This window comes from Metopolophium dirhodum, chromosome 1 (genome assembly GCF_019925205.1).
Source record: "Metopolophium dirhodum isolate CAU chromosome 1, ASM1992520v1, whole genome shotgun sequence".
Taxonomy (NCBI): domain Eukaryota; kingdom Metazoa; phylum Arthropoda; class Insecta; order Hemiptera; family Aphididae; genus Metopolophium; species Metopolophium dirhodum.
Genome location: NC_083560.1, coordinates 30729130 through 30755073, shown reverse-complemented (window position 1 = coordinate 30755073; position 25944 = coordinate 30729130). Strand labels below are relative to the sequence as shown.

At 29.3% G+C, this 25944-nt stretch overlaps 1 protein-coding gene across 1 annotated transcript in view; it reads right to left on the bottom strand.

Moving 5' to 3' along the window:
* The window catches only part of LOC132936136 (zinc finger MYM-type protein 1-like), a 75493-nt gene that overhangs the window by 45606 nt on the left and 3943 nt on the right, over positions 1–25944 (bottom strand). The gene's annotated exons all lie outside the window — the stretch shown is intronic.

Here is a 25944-nt window from a genome sequence, read left to right as displayed (position 1 = left end):
CATGGTTTTCAGATTGATTGAGTTCCGTACGCAGCAGTGTATTTACTAAAGGGTTCTTTTTATTATTTCAGTATACAGAATGTCTTCAAACAAAATTCCACCATCATCATCGCTCAAACCTAAACCACATCCCCTTAAACAATATGTCCAGATGCGAAATGATAGGTGCCAAGAGAACATGCAAATTCTAAGGAACGGTCTGACGCCGACGGAAAAAGTTAGATGACAACAGCAGTTTGGAACCAAACAAAAATTAAAAGAAATAAACCATAGGACATATTTTAATGAAAGTGTAAAAAGTTGTAGACACGAACGTTTCGATTACTTTATATTTTGTATTTCAAATATTTTAACACGTACGTGTGCCACAGCAAAATATATAATTATCGTCACCCACATAATAACTGTATCGTCTTGCTATAAATAAATATATTATGTAAGCTATTAATGAAACATTTTTTTTCTCTATTAAACTTTACATCGATTAACACAGATATCTCCATTTGAGATGCGTGACACGCAAGAGAATACATTTTATCAGCAGCATTATGGTACCTGAGAATGTTCAACATTTTCTTCGTAAGTGAAATCTAACCTTTAGCTATAAAATGCAACATTTAATATACAGACGAAACAATTCTTCATAATTTGTATTCTGTTATTTTACCATTAAAAATTTAACAAAAAAACTGCACATCACAGAGACAAAAAAAAATGTCACAAATTACAACGAATAGACGGATGGCTTCGAACGCCAAGCACAGTTATGAGAAGAAAATTTCAGAGACCGAAACCGAGAATTAATTCATCAATAGGTAATCTATGTATAAAAGTGTATACAAATACTAGTTTGAAAATCGCTGGGATATAGTTCTCAATGTCTAATCCACCTTAAGATTCTCTATACAAAAAGATAATTTAGGAAAAATATTATAAAATTATAAACCAAGTCAATGTCTCTATTTTGTAGTTATAATCGTGATTTTATTGATTTTTAGAATTTCGTATCATTCAGATTGGGTAAATAGGAGAAAATATAATTTCCACTAGAATGTGACTAACACAATCATAGTTTTAAAATATTTTAGATTCTGATGGATGTATTGATTTTACAATGATGTGTGTGTGCTTTTTTTTTTTTTTATAATCATTTTCAGTTTTATTCTCGACAACATGCGTAATAATGATAAAAATATGAATTTATCTTGTTTTCTTGTAATTCCAAAACGAATAACTGTACACCAATGACATGTTTTTTTTATATAATCATCGAAAGTTAAAATTTCGACGAATTTCATCAAATTGAATGTTTACAAATTATTTAGTAGATAAACATTTATAAAACGTCCAATTTTTATACCTAAGAATTACAATTTATGTTAAAACACGTAAACGTGGTATTTGAAACATTTCATATGTAATAACTAGATGATTATTTATGTTTATACAACTAAAAAGTAATGAATGTGGACTTATAATTATATTAACATAAATAATACAGTTTTTGTGTCCAATTCTATTATCTTGTATGAATCATACAGTTTATCATCGACCCATTAAAGAATAATTATTCTTATTATATTTTATCCAACTGATAGTTTTCTCGATAATAATGGTTTACTATTAGCACTGTTAGTTTTGCAGAGCAAACTGACTCTTTCAGGGAACAAATTCAATCGTACGGTCTTGTCGAATGGCGTTTACGTTGTAGTTTCAATATTAGATAGGTACATATTTTAATTTTGCTATATTATTGTTAAGTATATTTCTTATTTCAAGATTCATGCATAGTATCGCAGTGTCCGTTTCGTGCCAGGGTGAAAAGACGCTGGAAGGATTGTGTTCACTGGCAGTTTGCGTTTTAGATGTGAGTACCTACACCCAGCAGTAGTATTATATTTTTACAATATCAAAAATTTAGGTCATTCTACCTTGTAGGGAAAACTAAAACAAGATTATTATTTTGGTGTATATTCAAATTAGCCAACTGTGAATTTCTGATTTTAAAAAATCGTGATTGATTAAAAACTTGTAATAGGTATCTCGGAATCGTTTAAAAATATTGATTTAGGTGTAAGGAGTACAACCATAATTGTTTTTAATATTTTTTCATATCATATTCAATTGTATAAGATTATAAACGTTTCCTCAAAACACGAAATCAATTAAGGCAAACCAGTTAGTCCATACACTTTGAACGACTGCTCGTGTATTTATAATACGTACCTGCTACCTACCCGCTGAGGTGTTTTACGCAAACGGAATGCATTAACTTCAATGAATGTTCAAATATAAATATATCATAACTAATTTGACGATGCTTTATTTGTATCGCTCAAACCTAAACCACATCCCCTTAAACAATATGTCCAGATGCGAAATGATAGGTGCCAAGAGAACATGCAAATTCTAAGGAACGGTCTGACGCCGACGGAAAAAGTTAGATGACAACAGCAGTTTGAAACCAAACAAAAATTAAAAGAAATAAACCATGGGACATATTTTAATGAAAGTGTAAAAAGTTGTAGACACGAACATTTCGATTACTTTATATTTTGTATTTCAAATATTTTAACACGTACGTGTGCCACAGCAAAATATATAATTATCGTCACCCACATAATCACTGTATCGTCTTGCTATAAATAAATATATTATGTAAGCTATTAATGAAACATTTTTTTTCTCTATTAAACTTTACATCGATTAACACAGATATCTCCATTTGAGATGCGTGACACGCAAGAGAATACATTTTATCAGCAGCATTATGGTACCTGAGAATGTTCAACATTTTCTTCTTAAGTGAAATCTAACCTTTAGCTATATAATGCAACATTTAATATACAGACGAAACAATTCTTCATAATTTGTATTCTGTTATTTTACCATTAAAAATTTAACAAAAAAACTGCACATCACAGAGACAAAAAAAAATGTCACAAATTACAACGAATAGACGGATGGCTTCGAACGCCAAGCACAGTTATGGGAATAAAATTTCAGAGACCGAAACCGAGAATTAATTCATCAATAGGTAATCTATGTATAAAAGTGTATACAAATACTAGTTTGAAAATCGCTGGGATATAGTTCTCAATGTCTAATCCACCTTAAGATTCTCTATACAAAAAGATAATTTAGGAAAAATATTATAAAATTATAAACCAAGTCAATGTCTCTATTTTGTAGTTATAATCGTGATTTTATTAATTTTTAGAATTTCGTATCATTCAGATTGGGTAAATAGGAGAAAATATAATTTCCACTAGAATGTGACTAACACAATCATAGTTTTAAAATATTTTAGATTCTGATGGATGTATTGATTTTACAATGATGTGTGTGTGCTTTTTTTTTTTTTTATAATCATTTTCAGTTTTATTCTCGACAACATGCGTAATAATGATAAAAATATGAATTTATCTTGTTTTCTTGTAATTCCAAAACGAATAACTGTACACCAATGACATGTTTTTTTTATATAATCATCGAAAGTTAAAATTTCGACGAATTTCATCAAATTGAATGTTTACAAATTATTTAGTAGATAAACATTTATAAAACGTCCAATTTTTATACCTAAGAATTACAATTTATGTTAAAACACGTAAACGTGGTATTTGAAACATTTCATATGTAATAACTAGATGATTATTTATGTTTATACAACTAAAATGTAATGAATGTGGACTTATAATTATATTAACATAAATAATACAGTTTTTGTGTCCAATTCTATTATCTTGTATGAATCATACAGTTTATCATCGACCCATTAAAGAATAATTATTCTTATTATATTTTATCCAACTGATAGTTTTCTCGATAATAATGGTTTACTATTAGCACTGTTAGTTTTGCAGAGCAAACTGACTCTTTCAGGGAACAAATTCAATCGTACGGTCTTGTCGATTGGCGTTTACGTTGTAGTTTCAATATTAGATAGGTACATATTTTAATTTTGCTATATTATTGTTAAGTATATTTCTTATTTCAAGATGCATGCATAGTATCGCAGTGTCCTTTTCGTGCCAGGGTGAAAAGACGCTGGAAGGATTGTGTTCACTGGCAGTTTGCGTTTTAGATGTGAGTACCTACACCCAGCAGTAGTATTATATTTTTACAATATCAAAAATTTAGGTCATTCTACCTTGTAGGGAAAACTAAAACAAGATTATTATTTTGGTGTATATTCAAATTATCCAACTGTGAATTTCTGATTTTAAATAATCGTGATTGATTAAAAACTTGTTATAGGTATCTCGGAATCGTTTAAAAATATTGATTTAGGTGTAAGGAGTACAACCATAATTGTTTTTAATATTTTTTCAAATCATATTCAATTGTAAAAGATTATAAACGTTTCCTCAAAACACGAAATCAATTTAGGCAAACCAGTTAGTCCATACACTTTGAACGACTGCTCGTGTATTTATAATACGTACCTGCTACCTACCCGCTGAGGTGTTTTACGCAAACGGAATGCATTAACTTCAATGAATGTTCAAATATCAATATATCATAACTAATTTGACGATGCTTTATTTGTATTATGTTTACGATTTCAATTCATGGAATATACTTGTTTGTATGACATGGTTTTCAGATTGATTGAGTTCCGTACGCATCAGTGTATTTACTAAAGGGTTCTTTTTATTATTTCAGTATACAGAATGTCTTCAAACAAAATTCCACCATCATCATCGCTCAAACCTAAACCACATCCCCTTAAACAATATGTCCAGATGCGAAATGATAGGTGCCAAGAGAACATGCAAATTCTAAGGAACGGTCTGACGCCGACGGAAAAAGTTAGATGACAACAGCAGTTTGGAACCAAACAAAAATTAAAAGAAATAAACCATAGGACATATTTTAATGAAAGTGTAAAAAGTTGTAGACACGAACATTTCGATTACTTTATATTTTGTATTTCAAATATTTTAACACGTACGTGTGCCACAGCAAAATATATAATTATCGTCACCCACATAATCACTGTATCGTCTTGCTATAAATAAATATATTATGTAAGCTATTAATGAAACATTTTTTTTCTCTATTAAACTTTACATCGATTAACACAGATATCTCCATTTGAGATGCGTGACACGCAAGAGAATACATTTTATCAGCAGCATTATGGTACCTGAGAATGTTCAACATTTTCTTCGTAAGTGAAATCTAACCTTTAGCTATAAAATGCAACATTTAATATACAGACGAAACAATTCTTCATAATTTGTATTCTGTTATTTTACCATTAAAAATTTAACAAAAAAACTGCACATCACAGAGACAAAAAAAAAATGTCACAAATTACAACGAATAGACGGATGGCTTCGAACGCCAAGCACAGTTATGGGAAGAAAATTTCAGAGACCGAAACCGAGAATTAATTCATCAATAGGTAATCTATGTATAAAAGTGTATACAAATACTAGTTTGAAAATCGCTGGGATATAGTTCTCAATGTCTAATCCACCTTAAGATTCTCTATACAAAAAGATAATTTAGGAAAAATATTATAAAATTATAAACCAAGTCAATGTCTCTATTTTGTAGTTATAATCGTGATTTTATTAATTTTTAGAATTTCGTATCATTCAGATTGGGTAAATAGGAGAAAATATAATTTCCACTAGAATGTGAGTAACACAATCATAGTTTTAAAATATTTTAGATTCTGATGGATGTATTGATTTTACAATGATGTGTGTGTGCTTTTTTTTTTTTTTATTATCATTTTCAGTTTTATTCTCGACAACATGCGTAATCATGATAAAAATATGAATTTATCTTGTTTTCTTGTAATTCCAAAACGAATAACTGTACACCAATGACATGTTTTTTTTATATAATCATCGAAAGTTAAAATTTCGACGAATTTCATCAAATTGAATGTTTACAAATTATTTAGTAGATAAACATTTATAAAACGTCCAATTTTTATACCTAAGGATTACAATTTATGTTAAAACACGTAAACGTGGTATTTGAAACATTTCATATGTAATAACTAGATGATTATTTATGTTTATACAACTAAAATGCAATGAATGTGGACTTATAATTATATTAACATAAATAATACAGTTTATGTGTCCAATTCTATTATCTTGTATGAATCATACAGTTTATCATCGACCCATTAAAGAATAATTATTCTTATTATATTTTATCCAACTGATAGTTTTCTCGATAATAATGGTTTACTATTAGCACTGTTAGTTTTGCAGAGCAAACTGACTCTTTCAGGGAACAAATTCAATCGTACGGTCTTGTCGATTGGCGTTTACGTTGTAGTTTCAATATTAGATAGGTACATATTTTAATTTTGCTATATTATTGTTAAGTATATTTCTTATTTCAAGATGCATGCATAGTATCGCAGTGTCCTTTTCGTGCCAGGGTGAAAAGACGCTGGAAGGATTGTGTTCACTGGCAGTTTGCGTTTTAGATGTGAGTACCTACACCCAGCAGTAGTATTATATTTTTACAATATCAAAAATTTAGGTCATTCTACCTTGTAGGGAAAACTAAAACAAGATTATTATTTTGGTGTATATTCAAATTATCCAACTGTGAATTTCTGATTTTAAATAATCGTGATTGATTAAAAACTTGTTATAGGTATCTCGGAATCGTTTAAAAATATTGATTTAGGTGTAAGGAGTACAACCATAATTGTTTTTAATATTTTTTCAAATCATATTCAATTGTAAAAGATTATAAACGTTTCCTCAAAACACGAAATCAATTTAGGCAAACCAGTTAGTCCATACACTTTGAACGACTGCTCGTGTATTTATAATACGTACCTGCTACCTACCCGCTGAGGTGTTTTACGCAAACGGAATGCATTAACTTCAATGAATGTTCAAATATCAATATATCATAACTAATTTGACGATGCTTTATTTGTATTATGTTTACGATTTCAATTCATGGAATATACTTGTTTGTATGACATGGTTTTCAGATTGATTGAGTTCCGTACGCATCAGTGTATTTACTAAAGGGTTCTTTTTATTATTTCAGTATACAGAATGTCTTCAAACAAAATTCCACCATCATCATCGCTCAAACCTAAACCACATCCCCTTAAACAATATGTCCAGATGCGAAATGATAGGTGCCAAGAGAACATGCAAATTCTAAGGAACGGTCTGACGCCGACGGAAAAAGTTAGATGACAACAGCAGTTTGGAACCAAACAAAAATTAAAAGAAATAAACCATAGGACATATTTTAATGAAAGTGTAAAAAGTTGTAGACACGAACATTTCGATTACTTTATATTTTGTATTTCAAATATTTTAACACGTACGTGTGCCACAGCAAAATATATAATTATCGTCACCCACATAATCACTGTATCGTCTTGCTATAAATAAATATATTATGTAAGCTATTAATGAAACATTTTTTTTCTCTATTAAACTTTACATCGATTAACACAGATATCTCCATTTGAGATGCGTGACACGCAAGAGAATACATTTTATCAGCAGCATTATGGTACCTGAGAATGTTCAACATTTTCTTCGTAAGTGAAATCTAACCTTTAGCTATAAAATGCAACATTTAATATACAGACGAAACAATTCTTCATAATTTGTATTCTGTTATTTTACCATTAAAAATTTAACAAAAAAACTGCACATCACAGAGACAAAAAAAAATGTCACAAATTACAACGAATAGACGGATGGCTTCGAACGCCAAGCACAGTTATGGGAAGAAAATTTCAGAGACCGAAACCGAGAATTAATTCATCAATAGGTAATCTATGTATAAAAGTGTATACAAATACTAGTTTGAAAATCGCTGGGATATAGTTCTCAATGTCTAATCCACCTTAAGATTCTCTATACAAAAAGATAATTTAGGAAAAATATTATAAAATTATAAACCAAGTCAATGTCTCTATTTTGTAGTTATAATCGTGATTTTATTAATTTTTAGAATTTCGTATCATTCAGATTGGGTAAATAGGAGAAAATATAATTTCCACTAGAATGTGAGTAACACAATCATAGTTTTAAAATATTTTAGATTCTGATGGATGTATTGATTTTACAATGATGTGTGTGTGCTTTTTTTTTTTTTTATTATCATTTTCAGTTTTATTCTCGACAACATGCGTAATCATGATAAAAATATGAATTTATCTTGTTTTCTTGTAATTCCAAAACGAATAACTGTACACCAATGACATGTTTTTTTTATATAATCATCGAAAGTTAAAATTTCGACGAATTTCATCAAATTGAATGTTTACAAATTATTTAGTAGATAAACATTTATAAAACGTCCAATTTTTATACCTAAGGATTACAATTTATGTTAAAACACGTAAACGTGGTATTTGAAACATTTCATATGTAATAACTAGATGATTATTTATGTTTATACAACTAAAATGCAATGAATGTGGACTTATAATTATATTAACATAAATAATACAGTTTATGTGTCCAATTCTATTATCTTGTATGAATCATACAGTTTATCATCGACCCATTAAAGAATAATTATTCTTATTATATTTTATCCAACTGATAGTTTTCTCGATATTAATGGTTTACTATTAGCACTGTTAGTTTTGCAGAGCAAACTGACTCTTTCAGGGAACAAATTCAATCGTACGGTCTTGTCGATTGGCGTTTACGTTGTAGTTTCAATATTAGATAGGTACATATTTTAATTTTGCTATATTATTGTTAAGTATATTTCTTATTTCAAGATTCATGCATAGTATCGCAGTGTCCGTTTTGTGCCAGGGTGAAAAGACGCTGGAAGGATTGTGTTCACTGGCAGTTTGCGTTTTAGATGTGAGTACCTACACCCAGCAGTAGTATTATATTTTTACAATATCAAAAATTTAGGTCATTCTACCTTGTAGGGAAAACTAAAACAAGATTATTATTTTGGTGTATATTCAAATTAGCCAACTGTGAATTTCTGATTTTAAAAAATCGTGATTGATTAAAAACTTGTAATAGGTATCTCGGAATCGTTTAAAAATATTGATTTAGGTGTAAGGAGTACAACCATAATTGTTTTTAATATTTTTTCAAATCATATTCAATTGTAAAAGATTATAAACGTTTCCTCAAAACACGAAATCAATTTAGGCAAACCAGTTAGTCCATACACTTTGAACGACTGCTCGTGTATTTATAATACGTACCTGCTAACTACCCGCTGAGGTGTTTTACGCAAACGGAATGCATTAACTTCAATGAATGTTCAAATATCAATATATCATAACTAATTTGACGATGCTTTATTTGTATTATGTTTACGATTTCAATTCATGGAATATACTTGTTTGTATGACATGGTTTTCAGATTGATTGAGTTCCGTACGCAGCAGTGTATTTACTAAAGGGTTCTTTTTATTATTTCAGTATACAGAATGTCTTCAAACAAAATTCCACCATCATCATCGCTCAAACCTAAACCACATCCCCTTAAACAATATGTCCAGATGCGAAATGATAGGTGCCAAGAGAACATGCAAATTCTAAGGAACGGTCTGACGCCGACGGAAAAAGTTAGATGACAACAGCAGTTTGGAACCAAACAAAAATTAAAAGAAATAAACCATAGGACATATTTTAATGAAAGTGTAAAAAGTTGTAGACACGAACATTTCGATTACTTTATATTTTGTATTTCAAATATTTTAACACGTACGTGTGCCACAGCAAAATATATAATTATCGTCACCCACATAATAACTGTATCGTCTTGCTATAAATAAATATATTATGTAAGCTATTAATGAAACATTTTTTTTCTCTATTAAACTTTACATCGATTAACACAGATATCTCCATTTGAGATGCGTGACACGCAAGAGAATACATTTTATCAGCAGCATTATGGTACCTGAGAATGTTCAACATTTTCTTCGTAAGTGAAATCTAACCTTTAGCTATAAAATGCAACATTTAATATACAGACGAAACAATTCTTCATAATTTGTATTCTGTTATTTTACCATTAAAAATTTAACAAAAAAACTGCACATCACAGAGACAAAAAAAAATGTCACAAATTACAACGAATAGACGGATGGCTTCGAACGCCAAGCACAGTTATGAGAAGAAAATTTCAGAGACCGAAACCGAGAATTAATTCATCAATAGGTAATCTATGTATAAAAGTGTATACAAATACTAGTTTGAAAATCGCTGGGATATAGTTCTCAATGTCTAATCCACCTTAAGATTCTCTATACAAAAAGATAATTTAGGAAAAATATTATAAAATTATAAACCAAGTCAATGTCTCTATTTTGTAGTTATAATCGTGATTTTATTGATTTTTAGAATTTCGTATCATTCAGATTGGGTAAATAGGAGAAAATATAATTTCCACTAGAATGTGACTAACACAATCATAGTTTTAAAATATTTTAGATTCTGATGGATGTATTGATTTTACAATGATGTGTGTGTGCTTTTTTTTTTTTTTATAATCATTTTCAGTTTTATTCTCGACAACATGCGTAATAATGATAAAAATATGAATTTATCTTGTTTTCTTGTAATTCCAAAACGAATAACTGTACACCAATGACATGTTTTTTTTTATATAATCATCGAAAGTTAAAATTTCGACGAATTTCATCAAATTGAATGTTTACAAATTATTTAGTAGATAAACATTTATAAAACGTCCAATTTTTATACCTAAGAATTACAATTTATGTTAAAACACGTAAACGTGGTATTTGAAACATTTCATATGTAATAACTAGATGATTATTTATGTTTATACAACTAAAATGTAATGAATGTGGACTTATAATTATATTAACATAAATAATACAGTTTTTGTGTCCAATTCTATTATCTTGTATGAATCATACAGTTTATCATCGACCCATTAAAGAATAATTATTCTTATTATATTTTATCCAACTGATAGTTTTCTCGATAATAATGGTTTACTATTAGCACTGTTAGTTTTGCAGAGCAAACTGACTCTTTCAGGGAACAAATTCAATCGTACGGTCTTGTCGAATGGCGTTTACGTTGTAGTTTCAATATTAGATAGGTACATATTTTAATTTTGCTATATTATTGTTAAGTATATTTCTTATTTCAAGATTCATGCATAGTATCGCAGTGTCCGTTTCGTGCCAGGGTGAAAAGACGCTGGAAGGATTGTGTTCACTGGCAGTTTGCGTTTTAGATGTGAGTACCTACACCCAGCAGTAGTATTATATTTTTACAATATCAAAAATTTAGGTCATTCTACCTTGTAGGGAAAACTAAAACAAGATTATTATTTTGGTGTATATTCAAATTAGCCAACTGTGAATTTCTGATTTTAAAAAATCGTGATTGATTAAAAACTTGTAATAGGTATCTCGGAATCGTTTAAAAATATTGATTTAGGTGTAAGGAGTACAACCATAATTGTTTTTAATATTTTTTCATATCATATTCAATTGTATAAGATTATAAACGTTTCCTCAAAACACGAAATCAATTAAGGCAAACCAGTTAGTCCATACACTTTGAACGACTGCTCGTGTATTTATAATACGTACCTGCTACCTACCCGCTGAGGTGTTTTACGCAAACGGAATGCATTAACTTCAATGAATGTTCAAATAAAAATATATCATAACTAATTTGACGATGCTTTATTTGTATCGCTCAAACCTAAACCACATCCCCTTAAACAATATGTCCAGATGCGAAATGATAGGTGCCAAGAGAACATGCAAATTCTAAGGAACGGTCTGACGCCGACGGAAAAAGTTAGATGACAACAGCAGTTTGAAACCAAACAAAAATTAAAAGAAATAAACCATGGGACATATTTTAATGAAAGTGTAAAAAGTTGTAGACACGAACATTTCGATTACTTTATATTTTGTATTTCAAATATTTTAACACGTACGTGTGCCACAGCAAAATATATAATTATCGTCACCCACATAATCACTGTATCGTCTTGCTATAAATAAATATATTATGTAAGCTATTAATGAAACATTTTTTTTCTCTATTAAACTTTACATCGATTAACACAGATATCTCCATTTGAGATGCGTGACACGCAAGAGAATACATTTTATCAGCAGCATTATGGTACCTGAGAATGTTCAACATTTTCTTCGTAAGTGAAATCTAACCTTTAGCTATATAATGCAACATTTAATATACAGACGAAACAATTCTTCATAATTTGTATTCTGTTATTTTACCATTAAAAATTTAACAAAAAAACTGCACATCACAGAGACAAAAAAAAATGTCACAAATTACAACGAATAGACGGATGGCTTCGAACGCCAAGCACAGTTATGGGAATAAAATTTCAGAGACCGAAACCGAGAATTAATTCATCAATAGGTAATCTATGTATAAAAGTGTATACAAATACTAGTTTGAAAATCGCTGGGATATAGTTCTCAATGTCTAATCCACCTTAAGATTCTCTATACAAAAAGATAATTTAGGAAAAATATTATAAAATTATAAACCAAGTCAATGTCTCTATTTTGTAGTTATAATCGTGATTTTATTAATTTTTAGAATTTCGTATCATTCAGATTGGGTAAATAGGAGAAAATATAATTTCCACTAGAATGTGACTAACACAATCATAGTTTTAAAATATTTTAGATTCTGATGGATGTATTGATTTTACAATGATGTGTGTGTGCTTTTTTTTTTTTTTATAATCATTTTGAGTTTTATTCTCGACAACATGCGTAATAATGATAAAAATATGAATTTATCTTGTTTTCTTGTAATTCCAAAACGAATAACTGTACACCAATGACATGTTTTTTTTATATAATCATTGAAAGTTAAAATTTCGACGAATTTCATCAAATTGAATGTTTACAAATTATTTAGTAGATAAACATTTGTAAAACGTCCAATTTTTATACCTAAGGATTACAATTTATGTTAAAACACGTAAACGTGGTATTTGAAACATTTCATATGTAATAACTAGATGATTATTTATGTTTATACAACTAAAATGCAATGAATGTGGACTTATCATTATATTAACATAAATAATACAGTTTATGTGTCCAATTCTATTATCTTGTATGAATCATACAGTTTATCATCGACCCATTAAAGAATAATTATTCTTATTATATTTTATCCAACTGATAGTTTTCTCGATAATAATGGTCTACTATTAGCACTGTTAGTTTTGCAGAGCAAACTGACTCTTTCAGGGAACAAATTCAATCGTACGGTCTTGTCGATTGGCGTTTACGTTGTAGTTTCAATGTTAGATAGGTACATATTTTAATTTTGCTATTTTATTGTTAAGTATATTTCTTATTTCAAGATTCATGCATAGTATCGCAGTGTCCGTTTCGTGCCAGGGTGAAAAGACGCTGGAAGGATTGTGTTCACTGGCAGTTTGCGTTTTAGATGTGAGTACCTACACCCAGCAGTAGTATTATATTTTTACAATATCAAAAATTTAGGTCATTCTACCTTGTAGGGAAAACTAAAACAAGATTATTATTTTGGTGTATATTCAAATTAGCCAACTGTGAATTTCTGATTTTAAATAATCGTGATTGATTAAAAACTTGTAATAGGTATCTCGGAATCGTTTAAAAATATTGATTTAGGTGTAAGGAGTACAACCATAATTGTTTTTAATATTTTTTCAAATCATATTCAATTGTAAAAGATTATAAACGTTTCCTCAAAACACGAAATCAATTTAGGCAAACCAGTTAGTCCATACACTTTGAACGACTGCTCGTGTATTTATAATACGTACCTGCTACCTACCCGCTGAGGTGTTTTACGCAAACGGAATGCAATAACTTCAATGAATGTTCAAATATCAATATATCATAACTAATTTGACGATGCTTTATTTGTATTATGTTTACGATTTCAATTCATGGAATATACTTGTTTGTATGACATGGTTTTCAGATTGATTGAGTTCCGTACGCATCAGTGTATTTACTAAAGAGTTCTTTTTATTATTTCAGTATACAGAATGTCTTCAAACAATATTCCACCATCATCATCGCTCAAACCTAAACCACATCCCCTTAAACAATATGTCCAGATGCGAAATGATAGGTGCCAAGAGAACATGCAAATTCTAAGGAACGGTCTGACGCCGACGGAAAAAGTTAGATGACAACAGCAGTTTGGAACCAAACAAAAATTAAAAGAAATAAACCATAGGACATATTTTAATGAAAGTGTAAAAAGTTGTAGACACGAACATTTCAATTACTTTATATTTTGTATTTCAAATATTTTAACACGTACGTGTGCCACAGCAAAATATATAATTATCGTCACCCACATAACCACTGTATCGTCTTGCTATAAATAAATATATTATGTAAGCTATTAATGAAACATTTTTTTTCTCTATTAAACTTTACATCGATTAACACAGATATCTCCATTTGAGATGCGTGACACGCAAGAGAATACATTTTATCAGCAGCATTATGGTACCTGAGAATGTTCAACATTTTCTTCGTAAGTGAAATCTAACCTTTAGCTATAAAATGCAACATTTAATATACAGACGAAACAATTCTTCATAATTTGTATTCTGTTATTTTACCATTAAAAATTTAACAAAAAAACTGCACATCACAGAGACAAAAAAAAATGTCACAAATTACAACGAATAGACGGATGGCTTCGAACGCCAAGCACAGTTATGGGAAGAAAATTTCAGAGACCGAAACCGAGAATTAATTCATCAATAGGTAATCTATGTATAAAAGTGTATACAAATACTAGTTTGAAAATCGCTGGGATATAGTTCTCAATGTCTAATCCACCTTAAGATTCTCTATACAAAAAGATAATTTAGGAAAAATATTATAAAATTATAAACCAAGTCAATGTCTCTATTTTGTAGTTATAATCGTGATTTTATTGATTTTTAGAATTTCGTATCATTCAGATTGGGTAAATAGGAGAAAATATAATTTCCACTAGAATGTGACTAACACAATCATAGTTTTAAAATATTTTAGATTCTGATGGATGTATTGATTTTACAATGATGTGTGTGTGCTTTTTTTTTTTTTTATAATCATTTTGAGTTTTATTCTCGACAACATGCGTAATAATGATAAAAATATGAATTTATCTTGTTTTCTTGTAATTCCAAAACGAATAACTGTACACCAATGACATGTTTTTTTTATATAATCATTGAAAGTTAAAATTTCGACGAATTTCATCAAATTGAATGTTTACAAATTATTTAGTAGATAAACATTTATAAAACGTCCAATTTTTATACCTAAGGATTACAATTTATGTTAAAACACGTAAACGTGGTATTTGAAACATTTCATATGTAATAACTAGATGATTATTTATGTTTATACAACTAAAATGCAATGAATGTGGACTTATCATTATATTCACATAAATAATACAGTTTATGTGTCCAATTCTATTATCTTGTATGAATCATACAGTTTATCATCGACCCATTAAAGAATAATTATTCTTATTATATTTTATCCAACTGATAGTTTTCTCGATAATAATGGTCTACTATTAGCACTGTTAGTTTTGCAGAGCAAACTGACTCTTTCAGGGAACAAATTCAATCGTACGGTCTTGTCGATTGGCGTTTACGTTGTAGTTTCAATATTAGATAGGTACATATTTTAATTTTGCTATATTATTGTTAAGTATATTTCTTATTTCAAGATTCATGCATAGTATCGCAGTGTCCGTTTCGTGCCAGGGTGAAAAGACGCTGGAAGGATTGTGTTCACTGGCAGTTTGCGTTTTAGATGTGAGTACCTACACCCAGCAGTAGTATTATATTTTTACAATATCAAAAATTTAGGTCATTCTACCTTGTAGGGAAAACTAAAACAAGATTATTATTTTGGTGTATATTCAAATTAGCCAACTGTGAATTTCTGATTTTAAATAATCGTGATTGATTACAAACTTGTAATAGGTATCTCGGAATCGTTTAAAAATATTGATTTAGGTGTAAGGAGTACAACCATAATTGTTTTTAATATTTTTTCAAATCATATTCAATTGTAAAAGATTATAAACGTTTCCTCAAAACACGAAATCAATTTAGGCAAACCAGTTAGTCCATACACTTTGAACGACTGCTCGTGTATTTATAATACGTACCTGCTACATACCCGCTGAGGTGTTTTACGCAAACGGAATGCATTAACTTCAATGAATGTTCAAATATCAATATATCATAACTAATTTGACGATGCTTTATTTGTATTATGTTTACGATTTCAATTCATGGAATATACTTGTTTGTATGACATGGTTTTCAGATTGATTGAGTTCCGTACGCATCAGTGTATTTACTAAAGGGTTCTTTTTATTATTTCAGTATACAGAATGTCTTCAAACAAAATTCCACCATCATCATCGCTCAAACCTAAACCACATCCCCTTAAACAATATGTCCAGATGCGAAATGATAGGTGCCAAGAGAACATGCAAATTCTAAGGAACGGTCTGACGCCGACGGAAAAAGTTAGATGACAACAGCAGTTTGGAACCAAACAAAAATTAAAAGAAATAAACCATAGGACATATTTTAATGAAAGTGTAAAAAGTTGTAGACACGAACATTTCGATTACTTTATATTTTGTATTTCAAATATTTTAACACGTACGTGTGCCACAGCAAAATATATAATTATCGTCACCCACATAATCACTGTATCGTCTTGCTATAAATAAATATATTATGTAAGCTATTAATGAAACATTTTTTTTCTCTATTAAACTTTACATCGATTAACACAGATATCTCCATTTGAGATGCGTGACACGCAAGAGAATACATTTTATCAGCAGCATTATGGTACCTGAGAATGTTCAACATTTTCTTCGTAAGTGAAATCTAACCTTTAGCTATAAAATGCAACATTTAATATACAGACGAAACAATTCTTCATAATTTGTATTCTGTTATTTTACCATTAAAAATTTAACAAAAAAACTGCACATCACAGAGACAAAAAAAAATGTCACAAATTACAACGAATAGACGGATGGCTTCGAACGCCAAGCACAGTTATGAGAAGAAAATTTCAGAGACCGAAACCGAGAATTAATTCATCAATAGGTAATCTATGTATAAAAGTGTATACAAATACTAGTTTGAAAATCGCTGGGATATAGTTCTCAATGTCTAATCCACCTTAAAATTCTCTATACAAAAAGATAATTTAGGAAAAATATTATAAAATTATAAACCAAGTCAATGTCTCTATTTTTTAGTTATAATCGTGATTTTATTAATTTTTAGAATTTCGTATCATTCAGATTGGGTAAATAAGAGAAAATATAATTTCCACTAGAATGTGACTAACACAATCATAGTTTTAAAATATTTTAGACTCTGATGGATGTATTGATTTTACAATGATGTGTGTGTGCTTTTTTTTTTTTTTTATAATCATTTTGAGTTTTATTCTCGACAACATGCGTAATAATGATAAAAATATGAATTTATCTTGTTTTCTTGTAATTCCAAAACGAATAACTGTACACCAATGACATGTTTTTTTTATATAATCATTGAAAGTTAAAATTTCGACGAATTTCATCAAATTGAATTTTTACAAATTATTTAGTAGATAAACATTTATAAAACGTCCAATTTTTATACCTAAGGATTACAATTTATGTTAAAACACGTAAACGTGGTATTTGAAACATTTCATATGTAATAACTAGATGATTATTTATGTTTATACAACTAAAATGCAATGAATGTGGACTTATCATTATATTAACATAAATAATACAGTTTATGTGTCCAATTCTATTATCTTGTATGAATCATACAGTTTATCATCGACCCATTAAAGAATAATTATTCTTATTATATTTTATCCAACTGATAGTTTTCTCGATAATAATGGTTTACTATTAGCACTGTTAGTTTTGCAGAGCAAACTGACTCTTTCAGGGAACAAATTCAATCGTACGGTCTTGTCGATTTGCGTTTACGTTGTAGTTTCAATATTAGATAGGTACATATTTTAATTTTGCTATATTATTGTTAAGTATATTTCTTATTTCAAGATTCATGCATAGTATCGCAGTGTCCGTTTCGAGCCAGGGTGAAAAGACGCTGGAAGGATTGTGTTCACTGGCAGTTTGCGTTTTAGATGTGAGTACCTACACCCAGCAGTAGTATTATATTTTTACAATATCAAAAATTTAGGTCATTCTACCTTGTAGGGAAAACTAAAACAAGATTATAATTTTGGTGTATATTCAAATTAGCCAACTGTGAATTTCTGATTTTAAATAATCGTGATTGATTAAAAACTTGTAATAGGTATCTCGGAATCGTTTAAAAATATTGATTTAGGTGTAAGGAGTACAACCATAATTGTTTTTAATATTTTTTCAAATCATATTCAATTGTAAAAGATTATAAACGTTTCCTCAAAACACGAAATCAATTTAGGCAAACCAGTTAGTCCATACACTTTGAACGACTGCTCGTGTATTTATAATACGTACCTGCTACCTACCCGCTGAGGTGTTTTACGCAAACGGAATGCATTAACTTCAATGAATGTTCAAATATCAATATACCATAACTAATTTGACGATGCTTTATTTGTATTATGTTTACGATTTCAATTCATGGAATATACTTGTTTGTATGACATGGTTTTCAGATTGATTGAGTTCCGTACGCATCAGTGTATTTACTAAAGTGTTCTTTTTATTATTTCAGTATACAGAATGTCTTCAAACAAAATTCCACCATCATCATCGCTCAAACCTAAACCACATCCCCTTAAACAATATGTCCAGATGCGAAATGATAGGTGCCAAGAGAACATGCAAATTCTAAGGAACGGTCTGACGCCGACGGAAAAAGTTAGATGACAACAGCAGTTTGGAACCAAACAAAAATTAAAAGAAATAAACCATAGGACATATTTTAATGAAAGTGTAAAAAGTTGTAGACACGAACATTTCGATTACTTTATATTTTGTATTTCAAATATTTTAACACGTACGTGTGCCACAGCAAAATATATAATTATCGTCACCCACATAATCACTGTATCGTCTTGCTATAAATAAATATATTATGTAAGCTATTGATGAAACATTTTTTTTCTCTATTAAACTTTACATCGATTAACACAGATATCTCCATTTGAGATGCGTGACACGCAAGAGAATACATTTTATCAGCAGCATTATGGTACCTGAGAATGTTCAACATTTTCTTCGTAAGTGAAATCTAACCTTTAGCTATATAATGCAACATTTAATATACAGACGAAACAATTCTTCATAATTTGTATTCTGTTATTTTACCATTAAAAATTTAACAAAAAAACTGCACATCACAGAGACAAAAAAAAATGTCACAAATTACAACGAATAGACGGATGGCTTCGAACGCCAAGCACAGTTATGGGAAGAAAATTTCAGAGACCGAAACCGAGAATTAATTCATCAATAGGTAATCTATGTATAAAAGTGTATACAAATACTAGTTTGAAAATCGCTGGGATATAGTTCTCAATGTCTAATCCACCTTAAGATTCTCTATACAAAAAGATAATTTAGGAAAAATATTATAAAATTATAAACCAAGTCGATGTCTCTATTTTGTAGTTATAATCGTGATTTTATTAATTTTTAGAATTTCGTATCATTCAGATTGGGTAAATAGGAGAAAATATAATTTCCACTAGAATGTGACTAACACAATCATAGTTTTAAAATATTTTAGATTAAGATGGATGTATTGATTTTACAATGATGTGTGTGTGCTTTTTTTTTTTTTTTATAATCATTTTGAGTTTTATTCTCGACAACATGCGTAATAATGATAAAAATATGAATTTATCTTGTTTTCTTGTAATTCCAAAACGAATAACTGTACACCAATGACATGTTTTTTTTTATATAATCATTGAAAGTTAAAATTTCGACGAATTTCATCAAATTGAATGTTTACAAATTATTTAGTAGATAAACATTTATAAAACGTCCAATTTTTATACCTAAGAATTACAATTTATGTTAAAACACGTAAACGTGGTATTTGAAACATTTCATATGTAATAACTAGATGATTATTTATGTTTATACAACTAAAATGCAATGAATGTGGACTTATAATTATATTAACATAAATAATACAGTTTATGTGTCCAATTCTATTATCTTGTATGAATCATACAGTTTATCATCGACCCATTAAAGAATAATTATTCTTATTATATTTTATCCAACTGATAGTTTTCTCGATAATAATGGTTTACTATTAGCACTGTTAGTTTTGCAGAGCAAACTGACTCAATCAGGGAACAAATTCAATCGTACGGTCTTGTCGATTTGCGTTTACGTTGTAGTTTCAATATTAGATAGGTACATATTTTAATTTTGCTATATTATTGTTAAGTATATTTCTTATTTCAAGATTCATGCATAGTATCGCAGTGTCCGTTTCGAGCCAGGTTGAAAAGACGCTGGAAGGATTGTGTTCACTGGCAGTTTGCGTTTTAGATGTGAGTACCTACACCCAGCAGTAGTATTATATTTTTACAATATCAAAAATTTAGGTCATTCTACCTTGTAGGGAAAACTAAAACAAGATTATTATTTTGGTGTATATTCAAATTAGCCAACTGTGAATTTCTGATTTTAAATAATCGTGATTGATTAAAAACTTGTAATAGGTATCTCGGAATCGTTTAAAAATATTGATTTAGGTGTAAGGAGTACAACCATAATTGTTTTTAATATTTTTTCAAATCATATTCAATTGTAAAAGATTATAAACGTTTCCTCAAAACACGAAATCAATTTAGGCAAACCAGTTAGTCCATACACTTTGAACGACTGCTCGTGTATTTATAATACGTACCTGCTACCTACCCGCTGAGGTGTTTTACGCAAACGGAATGCATTAACTTCAATGAATGTTCAAATATCAATATATCATAACTAATTTGACGATGCTTTATTTGTATTATGTTTACGATTTCAATTCATGGAATATACTTGTTTGTATGACATGGTTTTCAGATTGATTGAGTTCCGTACGCATCAGTGTATTTACTAAAGGGTTGTTTTTATTATTTCAGTATACAGAATGTCTTCAAACAAAATTCCACCATCATCATCGCTCAAACCTAAACCACATCCCCTTAAACAATATGTCCAGATGCGAAATGATAGGTGCCAAGAGAACATGCAAATTCTAAGGAACGGTCTGACGCCGACGGAAAAAGTTAGATGACAACAGCAGTTTGGAACCAAACAAAAATTAAAAGAAATAAACCATAGGACATATTTTAATGAAAGTGTAAAAAGTTGTAGACACGAACATTTCGATTACTTTATATTTTGTATTTCAAATATTTTAACACGTACGTGTGCCACAGCAAAATATATAATTATCGTCACCCACATAATCACTGTATCGTCTTGCTATAAATAAATATATTATGTAAGCTATTGATGAAACATTTTTTTTCTCTATTAAACTTTACATCGATTAACACAGATATCTCCATTTGAGATGCGTGACACGCAAGAGAATACATTTTATCAGCAGCATTATGGTACCTGAGAATGTTCAACATTTTCTTCTTAAGTGAAATCTAACCTTTAGCTATATAATGCAACATTTAATATACAGACGAAACAATTCTTCATAATTTGTATTCTGTTATTTTACCATTAAAAATTTAACAAAAAAACTGCACATCACAGAGACAAAAAAAAATGTCACAAATTACAACGAATAGACGGATGGCTTCGAACGCCAAGCACAGTTATGGGAAGAAAATTTCAGAGACGGAAACCGAGAATTAATTCATCAATAGGTAATCTATGTATAAAAGTGTATACAAATACTAGTTTGAAAATCGCTGGGATATAGTTCTCAATGTCTAATCCACCTTAAGATTCTCTATACAAAAAGATAATTTAGGAAAAATATTATAAAATTATAAACCAAGTCGATGTCTCTATTTTGTAGTTATAATCGTGATTTTATTAATTTTTAGAATTTCGTATCATTCAGATTGGGTAAATAGGAGAAAATATAATTTCCACTAGAATGTGACTAACACAATCATAGTTTTAAAATATTTTAGATTAAGATGGATTTATTGATTTTACAATGATGTGTGTGTGCTTTTTTTTTTTTTTTATAATCATTTTGAGTTTTATTCTCGACAACATGCGTAATAATGATAAAAATATGAATTTATCTTGTTTTCTTGTAATTCCAAAACGAATAACTGTACACCAATGAAATGTTTTTTTTTATATAATCATTGAAAGTTAAAATTTCGATGAATTTCATCAAATTGAATGTTTACAAATTATTTAGTAGATATACATTTATAAAACGTCCAATTTTTATACCTAAGAATTACAATTTATGTTAAAACACGTAAACGTGGTATTTGAAACATTTCATATGTAATAACTAGATGATTATTTATGTTTATACAACTAAAATGTAATGAATGTGGACTTATAATTATATTAACATAAATAATACAGTTTTTGTGTCCAATTCTATTATCTTGTATGAATCATACAGTTTATCATCGACCCATTAAAGAATAATTATTCTTATTATATTTTATCCAACTGATAGTTTTCTCGATAATAATGGTTTACTATTAGCACTGTTAGTTTTGCAGAGCAAACTGACTCTTTCAGGGAACAAATTCAATCGTACGGTCTTGTCGAATGGCGTTTACGTTGTAGTTTCAATATTAGATAGGTACATATTTTAATTTTGCTATATTATTGTTAAGTATATTTCTTATTTCAAGATTCATGCATAGTATCGCAGTGTTCGTTTCGTGCCAGGGTGAAAAGACGCTGGAAGGATTGTGTTCACTGGCAGTTTGCGTTTTAGATGTGAGTACCTACACCCAGCAGTAGTATTATATTTTTACAATATCAAAAATTTAGGTCATTCTACCTTGTAGGGAAAACTAAAACAAGATTATTATTTTGGTGTATATTCAAATTAGCCAACTGTGAATTTCTGATTTTAAATAATCGTGATTGATTAAAAACTTGTAATAGGTATCTCGGAATCGTTTAAAAATATTGATTTAGGTGTAAGGAGTACAACCATAATTGTTTTTAATATTTTTTCAAATCATATTCAATTGTAAAAGATTATAAACGTTTCCTCAAAACACGAAATCAATTTAGGCAAACCAGTTAGTCCATACACTTTGAACGACTGCTCGTGTATTTATAATACGTACCTGCTACCTACCCGCTGAGGTGTTTTACGCAAACGGAATGCATTAACTTCAATGAATGTTCAAATATCAATATATCATAACTAATTTGACGATGCTTTATTTGTATCGCTCAAACCTAAACCACATCCCCTTAAACAATATGTCCAGATGCGAAATGATAGGTGCCAAGAGAACATGCAAATTCTAAGGAACGGTCTGACGCCGACGGAAAAAGTTAGATGACAACAGCAGTTTGGAACCAAACAAAAATTAAAAGAAATAAACCATGGGACATATTTTAATGAAAGTGTAAAAAGTTGTAGACACGAACATTTCGATTACTTTATATTTTGTATTTCAAATATTTTAACACGTACGTGTGCCACAGCAAAATATATAATTATCGTCACCCACATAATCACTGTATCGTCTTGCTATTAATAAATATATTATGTAAGCTATTAATGAAACATTTTTTTTCTCTATTAAACTTTACATCGATTAACACAGATATCTCCATTTGAGATGCGTGACACGCAAGAGAATACATTTTATCAGCAGCATTATGGTACCTGAGAATGTTCAACATTTACTTCATTCTACCTTGTAGGGAAAACTAAAACGGAATTATTTTTTTAATGATTACAAATTATGTTAAACACGTAATCGTGGTATTTGAAACATTTCTTATGTAATAATTAGATTAGTAATTATGTTAATACAACTAAAATACAATGAATGTGGCCTTATAATTATATTATCATATTTAATACAGTTTATGTGTCCTAAAAAATGTTTTTATTCTCAAAATAATGCCAGGAATTTTTTTCGGTAGTATAAAATATAGAATATACAAATACGAAATAATAAATTATAAAAATAATATGTTTTTCTTTAATTCTAAGTGTGTAATCAATTTATTGTTTCTAAACATCTATAACCAAACACGTTTAAAAGAAGAAAAAATATTTTTCATTATTTCATTGAAAATTTCAAGAACAGTGAAATTTTCAATTTTGAAATATTTCAAATTTAGAACCCTAGATATTGGATACCTATAGGTACTAAAGTTTCATTGATTGAGTCGAAATTATTTTTTTAACGTTCGACATTCATGCACTTATAATAAAAACTATTTTCATATCGGTTTGATTTTCCAAAATACATAGAATGTACTTAAAGTACCACCTGTAACACAATTATAGCTTTAGTATTTGGCTCTTAGTCTATTTATTGGGTCGCAAGTATTTTGACTTACGACCCAACGTATTTTTTTCTGGAAATAGCAAAAATTTAAAAAAAAAAGGAATCTCTAATCCACAAGTGTATGGGTTTTTCTGGTAAATAAAATGTTTTACTTCTAAACACCATATATCTAAAAATGATTATGTGGACAGTTTTGATCAGATTCGCAAGACAAAGTGTACTTATAACTAAATAACGTAATTGGCAATTTCTATAGGTACCAACAATAGGGTTTTTTAAGAACGCGTAAAGCGCGAGAAAAAGCTAAATAGTTTCTAGTTTAATGTTATTTTTATTGACAATATTCGATGTCTAACTGCATTGACAATTATTCACGATCGGCAATAACTCGTTAGGTCTCGTTTGAACTTTCACTGACCTAATCCACCATACTGTACCTAACGATTCTTTGTAAATTCGTTTATTATATATTAGGTAGTCTGTGGTCTAAATAGTTTGGTGGTGAAATAATTCAAACAGACACTTTGGCAGTGTCATGGCAGCCCTATAGCAGTGCCATGTTGCTATTAACTCTCTAGTATTATTAGGTTAACTGTTTAATATCATATAAATATTAAAAATATGCATGGCAGTTATGGTAAAGGTTCTTCTAAAGTTTTTAGTATTAATATATAATTAGAGTCCAATTATTGCCAATTTTGAATGATTGTCACAGAAGTTACCCAACGAATATTGTCAGTAAAAATAACATTAAACTAGAAACTATTTAGCTTTTTCTCGCGCTTTACGCGTTCTTAAAAAACCCTATTGTTGGTACCTATACAAATAGCCAATTACGAGAAAACAAGAAAAAGAAAACGTTATAAGACGAATAAACATTTCCGAAACAATGTTCCTGTTACAGTGGTTTTTGATTGTTTTTTTTTTAAATATTTCATAAAGTTAGCTAACATACAATACGGAACGTTTGTTGACGTTATCGTCGTAGTCCTATGATTTAAAATTATATATTGAATGCAATATTATACTAACAATAGCATCAACTAACATCTTTTATTTGTTGACGCAATTTTTTTTCCTGAAGTATGTATTTAATGTAATATTAATTATTAGCTGTGGCAATAGTTTCAGCGTTATTAATACTAAAGATTTTAGAAGCACCTTTACCACAACCGACATGAATATTTTAATGTATATATGACATTAAATTGTTAACCTAATCATACTAGATGGTTAATAGCCCCATAGCACTGCCATAGGCAGATACCTCCTCAATAAACGAAAAACAATATCAAAACAACACGGATTTTATGATCGGATATCAAACCGAATACATCTCCTGCGATAAAAAAACACAAATAAAACTCCACCCTCACTCCATCTCAACAGCCAAGACTACCCATAGAAGATGAAAAACCCCCCAAGAGGCACCTTTCTGATTTATCGTCCCAGGAGGC